Genomic DNA, 12,826 nt, shown 5'->3' with positions numbered 1-12,826 from the left:
CAGCTAAAGCCAGGCCAGGAAAATAAAAAAATAATAAAGGAGCACTAATACATTTCCAGACACTTCAATAACAATAAGAAGTGTTGGTAAATCTGAAACAAAACCAGCTCTCTACTAGGAAAGGTTTCAATCCTTATCAAGGCTCGCAGGTGTCACGTTTGTCCTTCATTAACCACAGGTGAAACACATCAAGAAACACTTCTACAGGAGCAGCTGGCTGAAAGCAACGACGCAAAACCCTGCAGGCCCACCGGAGGCTGTTTGGGAATTTGAAGCTTGCAGATGAGCAGCTTTGGTGGTGACAGGGACACAAGTGTGTGCATCCAGCATGCAAACACGTCACCTTCCCCACGCTTGTGTGCAGGGCTGGAGCATATGGGATGGAGAGTAGGGAGTAAAGAGAGAGTTTGAGGAGGATGAGGAGCTGCAGTCTTACACAACTGCAGGACACCTGCAGTGTGACCTCCAAGGAGTGGCTCAGCAGCGATGTATGCAACAGTAAAACCAGCTGAAAGGAAAAAACGACAAGAAAATTGGTTTCCAGCACTGTGGAAAATAGGACTTTTCTATCCCTGAATGCAGCCTGGCTAGTTCATAAGCCTGACTTTACCTAGTTCCAGGGTGGGGTGGAACTAGATAATCTTTAAGGTCCTTTCTAACCCAAACTATTCTATGATTCTATGATCACAGATTTTTCCTTTCACGTCAGACAGTTGGTAAGATCCCAAACACTGTCTGGTCATGCTGAAGGGCTGAGGTGTCCTCAGCTGCATTAGACCTGTAGAACATGAATCATAGAATCACAGAATGGTTTGGGTTGGAAGGGACATTAAAGATCATCCAGTTCCACCCCCCTGCCATGGGCAGGGACACCTCCCACTGGCTCAGGCTGCCCAAGGCCCATCCAACCTGGCCTTGAACGCCTCCAGGGATGGGGCAGCCACAACTTTCCTGCGCAACACATGCCAGTAGCTCAAAAATCAGATTTTAAAATAACGCAGTCCTCCACTACCACAAATTATGCAGTCGAGTTTCCCACATCTGGGGAAATCGCAGGGGTCATCAGACTCCGATGAGCCTCACCCTGGGAAAACCACCTGCCTGATCATGGTGTCTCCCCTGCCGGGCAAGTATGAAGCATTGACAACACCAGTATAGTCGCACTGAAATGGGTAGAATGGCACAGCTGACTCTTCAGAGCCGAGTGTTTTATTTACTTCTAGGAGGTCCCATCATGCTAAAACCAGCAACTCACCTACTTGTATATAAATGCTTATTTTAGGTAAATAAATGCAGCAGGCAGGTAAGTAAGAGTTTGACTTCAACATAACCCTCACCAAATTATTGAGATGTTTACTTTGGAAATTGTATGGGTTTACCTGGGCCTGAGACACCACTTCAGAAGAGGGACATGTGCCTTGATACAAAGCAAGTCCACGTGTTAGCCGACTTGGTCATTTTTTCAGGATGCACAGAAACCTTTCAACATATTCTGAACCAATATTTCCAATTATGCATCAGAACAATGGGACACTGAGTTCGTCTACAGCAAATGATGATCCACAGGGATCCCTCTTTGTGTTCTTGCATTGTCTAAACATGGCGAGAAAAGAGTCTGATGTGATTCCAGACCCCTTTCAGTGCTAACCTAGAGCTGTTTGTGTATCGGAAGGAAGAACGCGCAACGCCGCTCGACCAAACAGAGCTGAACTGCCCGCAGCCAAAATACAAAAGGTTGGAGATGTAATTTTTTGTTGTGGTATAATCGTTCTGTCATGTGTAATGGATGTACAGGCATAGTTCGGGCTTTTGAAAACCTAAAGCAAAGCTTTACTTTATTCCTGTAAATCTCATGGGCTTCAGATTGAAGCATTCCCTTCTGCCAGCAGTACAATGCTTAGCAATGAAATTCCATGGCTCAAATAGGACTTTGAGGCCTTAACTGCACTTTGAAAAGAGCTTGTTATTAATGATTTTGTTATTTTGGGGGCGTATGAGATCCGAGAGCTTTAATACATCTCTAGCCCCATAAGGGATGTGGGAAGGAAGGGACCAAACAACAGATTACACCAGAATTCTGTTTTCTTCAGATGCTTTTAAGACTAAAAATTTCTGGAGGTGTGAGAGCAGAGGAGGCTAAAGGTGTTGGGGGTGTGTGGAGGGTACAAAAATATCTGTATGCTGAAAAAATTGCTTGGTACGTTCTTCATCCCCGAGGAATGAATTAGGCAATCTCTATCAGAGTGCTTTAGGTGGAGAAGCAGTGAGAGCTGGGGAGAGTCAGGGCTTTTTGCTTAGTTGTGGAGGAGCACAGCACAGAGGCTACAAGAAGAGACACTGTAAAATCCCCCCTTATCCAAACTGAACAGTCAGCTCAAAATAAATGAAAGTAACGGATAACAATTTTTGTTTCTCTGCCCAAAAAGGCTGTTCACAGCTCATAATGCCATCTGCCAGATTGCCTCCAGTGTGTGCCTTCATTTTCCTCAGAGGATAACCAGATATGTGGTCAGGATAACCAGAAATGTGGTTATGTTTTACATAAGGGGAATTAGGGCCAAAAGAGACCAGAAGATGTGTCCACACCCAGAGTCAGCCTGGCAGTCTGTGGCAGAGGTGGGAAAGGGCCAGACTCCTGTCTTTCTTACACAATATAACTGCAAGATCACAGTCACTTTCCTAAATGCAAATCCTATTTTCATAGTGATGATTTTGAGCTGCAGTGTCCAAACTGTGATCAAAGGTTTGGATGCCTGGCATCTAGGGCATCTAAAACATTATTTCAGTGGGATTCATTACAAAGGAGGAGGCCAGACACCGCACTTGGATTGAGATTTTCAGGTTCTGAAATGGTCAGAACTAAAAACGCTGGTTCTACCAGCACCTGCCCAAATGTGGTCAGGTCCCATTTGTGCCACCACTACCTTTGAGAGACAGGTAATGATATCTCAGGCAAATGATAATAACCATATGCTTGTGACCTGGTCGTAAGACCTCTTAGAGGTCATAAGACCTAGGAGTTCATAGACCTCCTTCTGCTTCTTCTGCCTGCTTCTTCTTTCTGTGATTGCTCCTATTTTGAGAAAGCACAGTCAAGTAACAGCATGTATGTGACCATAATTTCAGTCCTGATGAATTTTTACTCTCAACAGAGTAGGGAGAAAATTCCACCAGCGCAGCCACTATATGATTATCCAGAAGAGGGAGTGCATAGCATACATACATGTAAATCAGTATTTCACTATGTGTATTTCTCCTCCCGTAGAGGCTGGAGCACCTCCCATATGAGGACAGGCTGAGAGAGTTGGGGTTGTTCAGCCTGGAGAAGACAAGGTTCCCAGGGGACCTTAGAGTGACCTTCCAGTACCTGAAGGGGCTACAGGAAAGCTGGGGAGGGGCTGTTCACAAAGGCTTGTGGGGATAGGACGAGGGGCAATGGGGATAAACTGGAGAGGGGCAGATTTAGACTGGACAGAAGGAGGAATTTCTTCACCATGAGGGTGGTGAGGCCCTGGCCCAGGTTGCCCAGGGAAGGTGTGGCTGCCCCATCCCTGGAGGTGTTCCAGGCCAGGTTGGATGGGCCTTGGGCAGCCTGATCCAGTGGGAGGTGTCCCTGCCCATGGCAGGGGACTGGAACTGGATGGGCTTTAAGGTCCCTTCCAACCCAAACTATTCTATTATTCTGTGGTTTTAGACTCTCCCCATGCTCGATGCTGCGTACAGCTTAGAGAAATCCCTACTGCACAGCTCATCCACCAGTCTTTCATTCCTCTTTGTGTGTCTGTTTGAGATTTTTCTTGAATGTCTTTTAAAAATATCTTTATTTTTGCTTTTTGATAAGCTTGATTTACATATTGGCTTGCTGGTCAAAATTAATTTCATAGAATCATAGAACCCCTAGGTTGGAAAAGGCCTTTGAGATCATTGATTCCAACCATACCTGTCCACTACTAAATCATATCCCTAAGCACTTCATCTGCCTGCCTTTAAACACCTCCAGGGATTTCTCAAGGTACAATTTATTAAGTTTGGTTCCAAGTACTATATGATTGTTTATGCTTCCTGATTTGATATGTAACCAGTAGGAAATGTTGCAAAATGCAAATTCAGAGTTAATTGCTTGGGCTTATTCAAGAGCGAAGTTTACAAATTCACTTCAGTGAACAGCCAAGTTTTTCCAAGTAGAATTTCCACTTATGTTTATCTGCTTTTGTAACAACAGACCAAAACGTTACCTAGACGGTGTTGTAGGTGCCCTTGACAATTAAAAATGCAGTCGACCACAAGAACAAAGCCACAGGCAACCGCCTTGTACAGTAATTAACCAGTTAGACCTGCGTTATGGAAAGGAACCAAGAAATGGGCAGGCACATTACAGCAAGCTTATAAGGAAGACAATTCTGATAACATTTACGTGCTTTTCTTAATTTCTATGCTGGCACGTGTCCTCTCCCTCCCCGTGAGCAGGCACAGTTCAATATCCTGCTGAACTCCACCCTTTTTATGCTGGACTAAATCTCTGTCCTTGATTTGACTTTTTTCCATTTTGCTTATCTTCGTCCTCCTCTCTAGTTAAGAAGAAAAACCACAAGACTTAATTTTGGATTGAAAGACTGTATTAACTTTGTTTAGCTCCCACTAACAGTATAAATAGTAACAACTGGATAACAGGATGCTTTAAATGGTTATTACCTGGTTTTATGTGCCTTCTTTGCCTAACCTTCCTCTTTTTTTTCATGTCTCTTACAGATTACCAACACCCAGTATTCTGTTGACTTTCGTTATTCATTAAATATGAAGTTCAAGGTCGATGTAGCTACAGCTAATAAATACACATTGTGATTATGGTTTCAAACCCAAATAACTTCCATTGTAAAGCAGTAAGATTTTGAAAAGGAAAACACTGAAAGAGGCTTCCTGCCTCTGCTGGATGATTGAGCAATTCTATATAAGTGGGGTGAAAACAAAGTCACTGCTATAATTCAAATTATCAGCATAATATGCTGCTTTGTATTGCTCTGCCTGCACCCTCTTTCTGCAGAGGAACCAAAATGTCAAGCTCGGGTAACAACCTCTGCTTATCTCCAGCAAGGTAAGTGACTGAGGAAGCTATCAGTATTAACTTGCAATTTATTTGCATTGATTTAGCTCTGTTATCAGGCTCTGAAAAGTTTAAGGACCAGGTCTGGGCTAGATTCACCTGATCTCTGACCACCTGAGGAGCAGAAGGAGCCCATAGCAGGCACAGCCTGATGTGCTGGGTAGCAGCAAAGTGGAGGCACTCTCATAATGGTCCTCACTGCAGAAGGCAATGGTTTCTTTAGGAGATGAGAAGAGGAAGGACGTGGATTTGTTGGAGCGAGTCCAGAGGAGTCCATGAAAACAATCAGATGGACTGAGAGAGTTGGGGTTGTTCAGCCTGGAGAAAAGAAGGCTCTGAGGAGACCTCAGAGCAGCTTCCAGTGCTGAAAGGGCTCCAGGAAACTGGGGAGGGGGTCTTGATCAGGGAGTGCAGCGACAGGATGAGGGGAAATGGCTTTAAGCTGAAGGAGGGGAGATTGAGATGAGATCTGAGGAAGAAATGTTTTCCTGTGAGGGTGGGGAGGCCCTGGCACAGGTTGCCCAGAGCAGTGGTGGCTGCCCCATCCCTGGAGGGGCTCAAGGGCAGGTTGGATGGAGCTTGGAGCAACCTGATCCTGTGGAAGGTGTCCCTGCCCGTGGCAGGAGGTGGGACTGGATGGGCTCTGAGGTCCCTGCCAACCCAAACCATTGTGTGATTCTATGATTTCAAGAGGCAGCGGTGGCTTCGGCTTTTACCTGCCCGCAGCGTAGTGGGTGTTTGTCTCGCTGTACACAGGTGTTGCAATATCTGGACAAACGTCAGAGGGCAGGGAGGTGCCTGCAGGCTGGGAACCTGAAGGTCTTCTGAGCCCCTGAGGCTGCGCAGGGCAAAGATCGCATCCAGCACGTCCACTGCTGAGCACACAGGTGAGTTCCAAGTGATAAGGGACAAAGCACCAGCAAGAGTTATTTACAGCCTGGGCTCTGCTGTCTGATGCAAAAACTAGCAGAATATCTATGGACATCTGGAAAGCAGGATATAAATGCTACTCTACCCATGAGTCTTTTCCCTTTTGGCAGGCCTAAGTCTATAGCATTGAAAGCAAAGACCTTCCAAGGTGCTTTTTAAGAAAGATAGCAGTAGATTTTTGGTTGCTGATATAGACAAAGTAATTCTGACCTGTTTCCATGAAACACCCAAGGTTTTTCCAGCATAAGGATGACTGGGCACACACACAACTTGCACCACAACGCTTGGCAAAGATACTAGCTTTCGCTTATTAGTGTCCAAAAGATTGATAAACCACTTAATTATTTACATTAAAACATAGAGCAAAGTCACCTAGAGGAGCATTCAGCACATGAGCTTTGTCAGTTGGCTTAAACCTTCACTGCAGTTGCTAAGAATGGGGTGGAAGTTCAAAGGCTTGCTGCTAACGAAGGCCCAAATAAAATAATCCTCCTCTGTTTATATGTATCAGTTATTCAAACAGAAGAAGGGTATGGCAGTAAATGATGCTAGCTGAATAACTACTGTCGATAAGAAGTGTCATGGAAAGTGGAAAATGATGACAAAACTGGAAGCCAGTGACACAGAGCACTGGAAGTCTGGTATAGAGCAAAGAATTACCCTCACTTGACTTGGATTTCTCCAAAAGATGAGGGTATGTTGTTCCTTTACTACCTGCTCCAAGGACTGGTTTGTTAATTTTCTAGATGCCGAACCTGTTTCCAAAAAGAAATCGTTCTTATTTTTATTTTACTTAGTTACTGAGCTAAGGTTCAGTTGAAAAAGAAAACCAAACCCAAACATAAAACGTACGCCATGGTGGAATCCAGTGCAAGCTTTTCTACAGGAGTTTCCCATAAGGAGAAAATAAGTCTCTGCCTGTTGATCAAATTTGTGGACTGAAGTATAGGAAGAACAAAAAACTACAGAACACCTCCTTGTTACACAAACCAGCTATTCTCAGCTTAACTTAGGAGCTGAATCTCTCTAAAACCATTGTAGTCTCCTGAGCTGCTCAAAGCACCAACCTTAGAGACCTCCCTCCTTCTATAGAGCTCAAAGGGTGTGTTGGTTCGCAGGTTACAGCAACACCTTCCACCAATACTCATAAAACAGCCCTTTGGAATACCTTGCAGTTTTGACCTCCTTCAGTTTCTTTACTCCTTGAGTTTTGCAGGGATTTGCATACCCATGTTAAAGCAGGACATTCTATTTTCCTGTCTGATCTAATAGGAAAATTCATTTCCTGCTAGAATAGGATCTTAAAATATGAATACGTGGTGCTGGTGGAGTGGCCATCAAAGACAATAAAGTATTCTTAAGTCCTGGGCCTCTGATTTTAAGCAGCAAGAACACTGACAGCCCATATTTTACCTTTTCTTTTTCAGGTTGTCATGTAAACTTAAAGCTTCCAAAGACACTCACAGCATTTTAAGCTCCCACAGATTGTTTGAGAAAAGAACTATGAAGATTTCCATGTACCTTTCTTTCGCTTTACAGTCTCGAAACAAACAGCACACAGGAAGGTTAAACCAAGATAAGGAAGAAAGAAAATCAACAGAAATTCCGTTGTTGTTTGCACAATTCCCATCTCACATTTGGAAAGACCACAACTATTAGATGTGCCTGTGTGCTTGGAGAGGGTTTGGGGTCTTTGTAGTTTTGGTTTGTTATTTTTTAGGAAGCCTTAAGCCTCACTGGCTGCCAGCGTGGACTCTGCAAAAACCTCTCAAAAGAACAGAAAACAATGTCCCACAACTCCCTACTCTTTGGATTTCGGGGCGGGGGGGGGAGCTGCTTTCATTGTGTAAGTAGATAGAATCATAGAAGAGTTTGGGTTGGAAGGGACCTTAAAGATCATCCAGTTCCAACCCCCTCCCATGGGCAGGGACACCTCCCACTGGCTCAGGCTGCCCAAGGCCCATCCAACCTGGCCTTGAACACCTCCAGGGATGGGGCAGCCACACCTTCCCTGGGCAACCTGGGCCAGAGCCTCACCACCCTCATGGTGAAGAAATTCTTCACTATGTCTAGATCATTGGCTACTTTGCCAGAATGACACAAGACATTCAGTGATGCAGATAAGGCAAATCTGCTAAGCTTAGGCACCGGAGCACGGAACGCCACAACTAGCATTTCAGCTCTCCAAGCAATTTTGTTATTCCAGTTCTGCAGTAGATCTTTGATTTTGCAGAAAGCCTTCTCTCATTGGAAATCTACTCAAACTACCAGTTCAGCAGCACCAGCACTGCTGTGGAACAGCAGCATAGGGATCTGTTGATGAAGGTATGAGAAGGAAGTATGATTTTTCACCCCTAGTTGGGGGTATCTCAGCTGAGAGAGGCTCTGCTGCGATGGCAGTAGCTAGACAAAGACGATGTTCTTCCAGGAGCGAAAGCCAAAGTAACCATCACAGTGCTAAGGGAGGAGACTACAGATACATCGGTAAACTTGTTAAAAATAGAGCACCTGGGACCCTTTATAGTCATCCCTATGCCTGTGTGTAAATGGTTTTAATTGTTGTTATAGTGACACAGAATTAAAATGCACTATACGTTTGTGCGTGATTGCATGTATTTCACCTGCGCTTTTGAACACAACGGGTGTGGAAAGAAAAGTAGTGAGGAAGTTACCCCTGACATCTGTAAATAAACAACAGAGAGAGCACAGCTAATTAAAGTGAACATAGAAACCCTTAGTCAGGTGAGCAATCTGTCCCCTGCAAATCGTTTTATCGATGTCAGGTGACACTCCTTCTGTGAGGCAGGATTATTGACTTGACCAAGGGCTTGCAGGATCAGGTCCAAACATTACTCCAGAAAGAGTCATCTTAGGTCTTCAAGACTGTCTTAATTATTTTGCCCTTTGTAAAGTACCCATTCAACTGAAATCTCCTCTGATAAATTCAATTTCTCCTCTGGATTTTGTATTGCCTTTCTGTTGGGTTTGAGTTATTTTCTTGCAGTCATAGCGACTGGAAGAGTGACCTGAGGTTTAATTCAGTAACACAAGGTTACCCTCTTGCAAGAATAGCTTACATTCCACTCCTAAGCTGTCTGGTTGTAGTTCATCATTACAAAGAATCAGAGTTCATATACTGTCTCTCACTGAGTTCAAGCAATGTCAGTATATCACTGTTTCCCTTGAAATGCTTCGTATAAGATTTCAGCATCATATTATTACATAAGAAATGCAGAAATCTGGCTTGCAGAAGGCTTTAAAGCTTTTAATGCAGAAATGACAAAAAATAAAGTCCTTTTCTTATATAATTTCGATCGTATTATGCCTCTAGAGTGAAAAAGATGGCTTGTATTGCAGCAGCGCTTCACACATATCAGTCATGTATCATTATAATAAAGTCATATAACATATTCATGGTTTTCCTGCTGGACTTTTAGCCTTGCTTCAATCTTATGCTATTTTGTTATTAATCACACAGCAGTATATTTAGAAGATTGTTACCAATGCTCAGATCTTGATTTCAATTAAAAAAACCCAAAAGATTATCACTTGCTAAACACAGAAAAGAATTTAGATCAGAGTTTCATGTATCTAAAATCTACCCATTTAAGACTGGTGAACAGTGAGGCACTGGTTTAGTATCAAAATGAAGACTTAGGAGTGCAGGTATCAGAGTGGGGAAGGGGTACCTGAAAATGCAGGGCTTTTTAATGGTTTTAGAGGAGGGAAAAAAAATCCCATCTAGTGTAGAATGCATCAGGAAGGATGATAAAATATCTCATGGACTGACAACGGGGAGTAGAAGCACGTCCTGCAAAACAAGCATCTCTGCTGAGGTTCAGGTTCTCCTGGGAGCAGTAAAGCACCAGTCCTGCTGTCTTCCACGAAGGTTTTATTTATGGAAACAGGTTGAAAGTGAGAGCTGAGGTCCTTCTAGCAAAGCATCCCAGCTGTGCCTACGGGCCAAGAAATGCTGTTTTCTCTTGGATTCTGCTTATTCAGGAGCTTTGCTTCCAATTCACGTGGCATTTAGTATCATTTTTTACATTGTTGATTTGCTGGGAGCCAGGGGATGGTGTTTAAGGTGCTAAATGCTGTCATTCTGCCCCAAATGGAATGACTCCACAAGTAAACGTGAGCTAACAAAAATAAAAGTGGAAAATATCTCATAGCACAAGCGGCAAAGCCCCATTTTCTCCACCACAGTACAGTTTAACAAACAATCTTGAGTTGTTATTGTTGAAAACAGTATCACTGGAGATGTCTTTAGGAAGCAGGAAGCACTGCAGCAGATCCACCATAGATTTAGGGACATTCCCATAAATACAGCAATGCAGCTCGAGCAGTTGGATGAATGTTTGAGCTGGTGCATTTTTGCATGAGTCATTTGTTTATTGCCGGCTTTAGCAGATGAATCAATGACCCCGTGTATCAAAGTCTCCAATGTTGATTTGTTTTGTTTTCTTTCCAAAATGTTAAATTGAAACCTCTATTCCATTCACCAGGTAATCTTGCAAATGATTAACCCCATGATCCATAATGAAATAAATCATCAACAGCAAACCAGAAAGGTCTTACCAGGAGAAAAATAAGCGTTTAATAAAAACCCAAGCATTAAACACTAAATTATTTCTCTCTAATTTGAGTTGCTGTTTTTTCTAGCTAGAAAAACGTGATCCCAAATGAAAATCGTTCCCAGAAAAGACCATCAGTAGCCCACGCTGTACTTTAGAAGCTTGAGTTTCTCTCAAAATTGCATTTTTACAAGACTGAGTTTCTCTGAAAATTGCAGACAGCCTCACTGCAAGAAGAGGGGAGAAGAGCAGGACAACAAATCTGAAATCTTTCATGCTTATATCATTTCAGCTCAATGTAATTGATGGCAAACTGACCACAGTGTTCTTACCCCTCCTCCCTCAATAATATTGTTTAAATTCAGCTAACATCAGTTCAAAGAAACTGCTCATAGACTGTTTTTCTGGACTTGTGCATCAGCTGAACTAATAATTTCTTCCCAAAGCCAGCAAGGCTTATCAGCAGAGTAACCCCATGAGAGATTTCAATGCATTATTTTAAAAGAGAGAATCAGACTCTGAAAATATTTTCCTTCTGGGATCAACTCACTCATTTTTATCAACATAACAAAGAAAACATTGGCTGTGAGAAAAAACCTTCACTGTTTTACGAACATAATAAATCAGGGCCAGTTGCTTGGCATTCTAGTTTCACTAAAACAAACCTGCAAACATTTAAGGTGCCTGTACTCCAAATATTCATTCTTGCATGCATGCAGTAAGATCTAAAGCTCTAAAGTTCTTCTGTTTCTTTCTATTTGCCCCTTATAACTAGAAAAGGGTCTGATCAGGAATGCCCTGAGTAGAGATTTCAGTGTCAGCCTTCCCCACTTAACCATCTCTTCAGGGACAGACAAAAGTCTTGAAAAGTTACGGTAAGGCTCTGGACAGGAGTCAAGTCAGCACTAGTTCTGATGTTGAATTCAGGTCTACATATAAGTCTCTCCCTTTAAAGCCAAGTGCAGGCTTTTTAATGAGATTTTAATAGAACTATAGAATCATAAAAGAGTTGGGGTTGGAAGGGACCTTAAAGCCCATCCAGTTCCAACCCCCTGCCATGGGCAGGGACACCTCCCACTGGCTCAGGCTGCCCAAGGCCCATCCAACCTGGCCTGGAACACCTCCAGGGATGGGGCAGCCACAGCTTCCCTGGGCAACCTGGGCCAGGGCCTCACCACCCTCATGGTCAAGAAATTCCTCCTTCTGTCCAGCCTAAATCTGCTCCTCTCCAATTTATACCTGTTCCCCCTCATCCTATCCCCACAAACCTTTGTGAACAGCCCCTCCTCAGCTTCTTGTAGCCCCTTCAGGTACTGGAAGCTGCTCTAAGGTCTCTTCAGAGCCTTCTCTTCTCCAGGCTGGACAATCCCAACTCTCTCAGCCTGTCCTGATACAGGAGGTGCTCCAGCCCTCAGATCATCTTTGTAGCCTCCTCTGGACCCGTTCCAACAGCACCATCTCCTTCTGATGTTGAGGATTCCAGAGATGGACCCAATCCTACAGATGAGCAGAATCTCCTCCCTCGCCCTACTGGCCACAATGCTTTTGATGCAGTCTAGGACAGGGTTGGCCTTCTGGGCTGTGAGCGCACGTTGCCGGCTCATGTTGAGCTTCTCACCAACCAGCACCCTCAAGTCCTTCTCCACAGGGCGGCTCTCAATCACACTATTCCCCATTGGATGCACAAGTGTCACGAAGCAGTACCATTCCAGGAGCGCTACTTCCAGGCTTAGACTTGATTTTCAGGCTGAAGGAATGCAAGTCAGAGCAGGGCTCATAACACTTCACTCATATTCTGTGAGTAACACACTCGCAGCGTGGACACTTACACCCCAAGTATTCAGTATGCAAGAGAAGCTAGTTTGGGATTATCAGTGACTTGACCCAAAGCGCGCTCCTGACCCACACTGGCCCATCTAGTTTTTGGCAGCAACATCTCTGCAGGCTTAGAGCCAGGAAACGTGAAAGAGTAGCTGCAGAGGATCAATAGGAGTCTCAGCAACCAGACACAAGCTTTTCAGGGCATCCTACCTTACAAAAGCAAATAAATGGACACCAAGGCTGGTTTTCTCCAGCAGAGCCATCAGCTATGAGAAAGTACCCATCTGCCATCTACCTGAAATCCTACGCCAAACTTTGACTGAGAGGGGGGAAATGGTAAAGTGTATCTTTCAAAAGGTGGTACTAACTGACGGATTTGCACAACAGCTAAGAGAAGGAG

The 12,826-nt window shown here is 43.9% G+C and overlaps 1 long non-coding RNA gene and 1 pseudogene across 1 annotated transcript; one reads left to right on the top strand and one right to left on the bottom strand.

Moving 5' to 3' along the window:
* Positions 1-980: 980 nt before the first annotated feature.
* LOC128852962 (U1 spliceosomal RNA) lies at positions 981-1,134 on the bottom strand (annotated as a pseudogene).
* A 3,589-nt stretch (positions 1,135-4,723) lies between these two features.
* On the top strand, positions 4,724-12,288 carry LOC128852939 (uncharacterized). The gene is made up of 3 exons (XR_008451097.1): positions 4,724-5,092; positions 5,858-5,988; positions 7,459-12,288. It is a non-coding gene; the product is annotated as an uncharacterized LOC128852939 (long non-coding RNA).
* Positions 12,289-12,826: the final 538 nt, after the last annotated feature.

This window comes from Cuculus canorus, chromosome 8 (assembly GCF_017976375.1).
Source record: "Cuculus canorus isolate bCucCan1 chromosome 8, bCucCan1.pri, whole genome shotgun sequence".
Classification (NCBI taxonomy): domain Eukaryota; kingdom Metazoa; phylum Chordata; class Aves; order Cuculiformes; family Cuculidae; genus Cuculus; species Cuculus canorus.
This window is presented reverse-complemented; position numbering and strand designations above follow the sequence as displayed.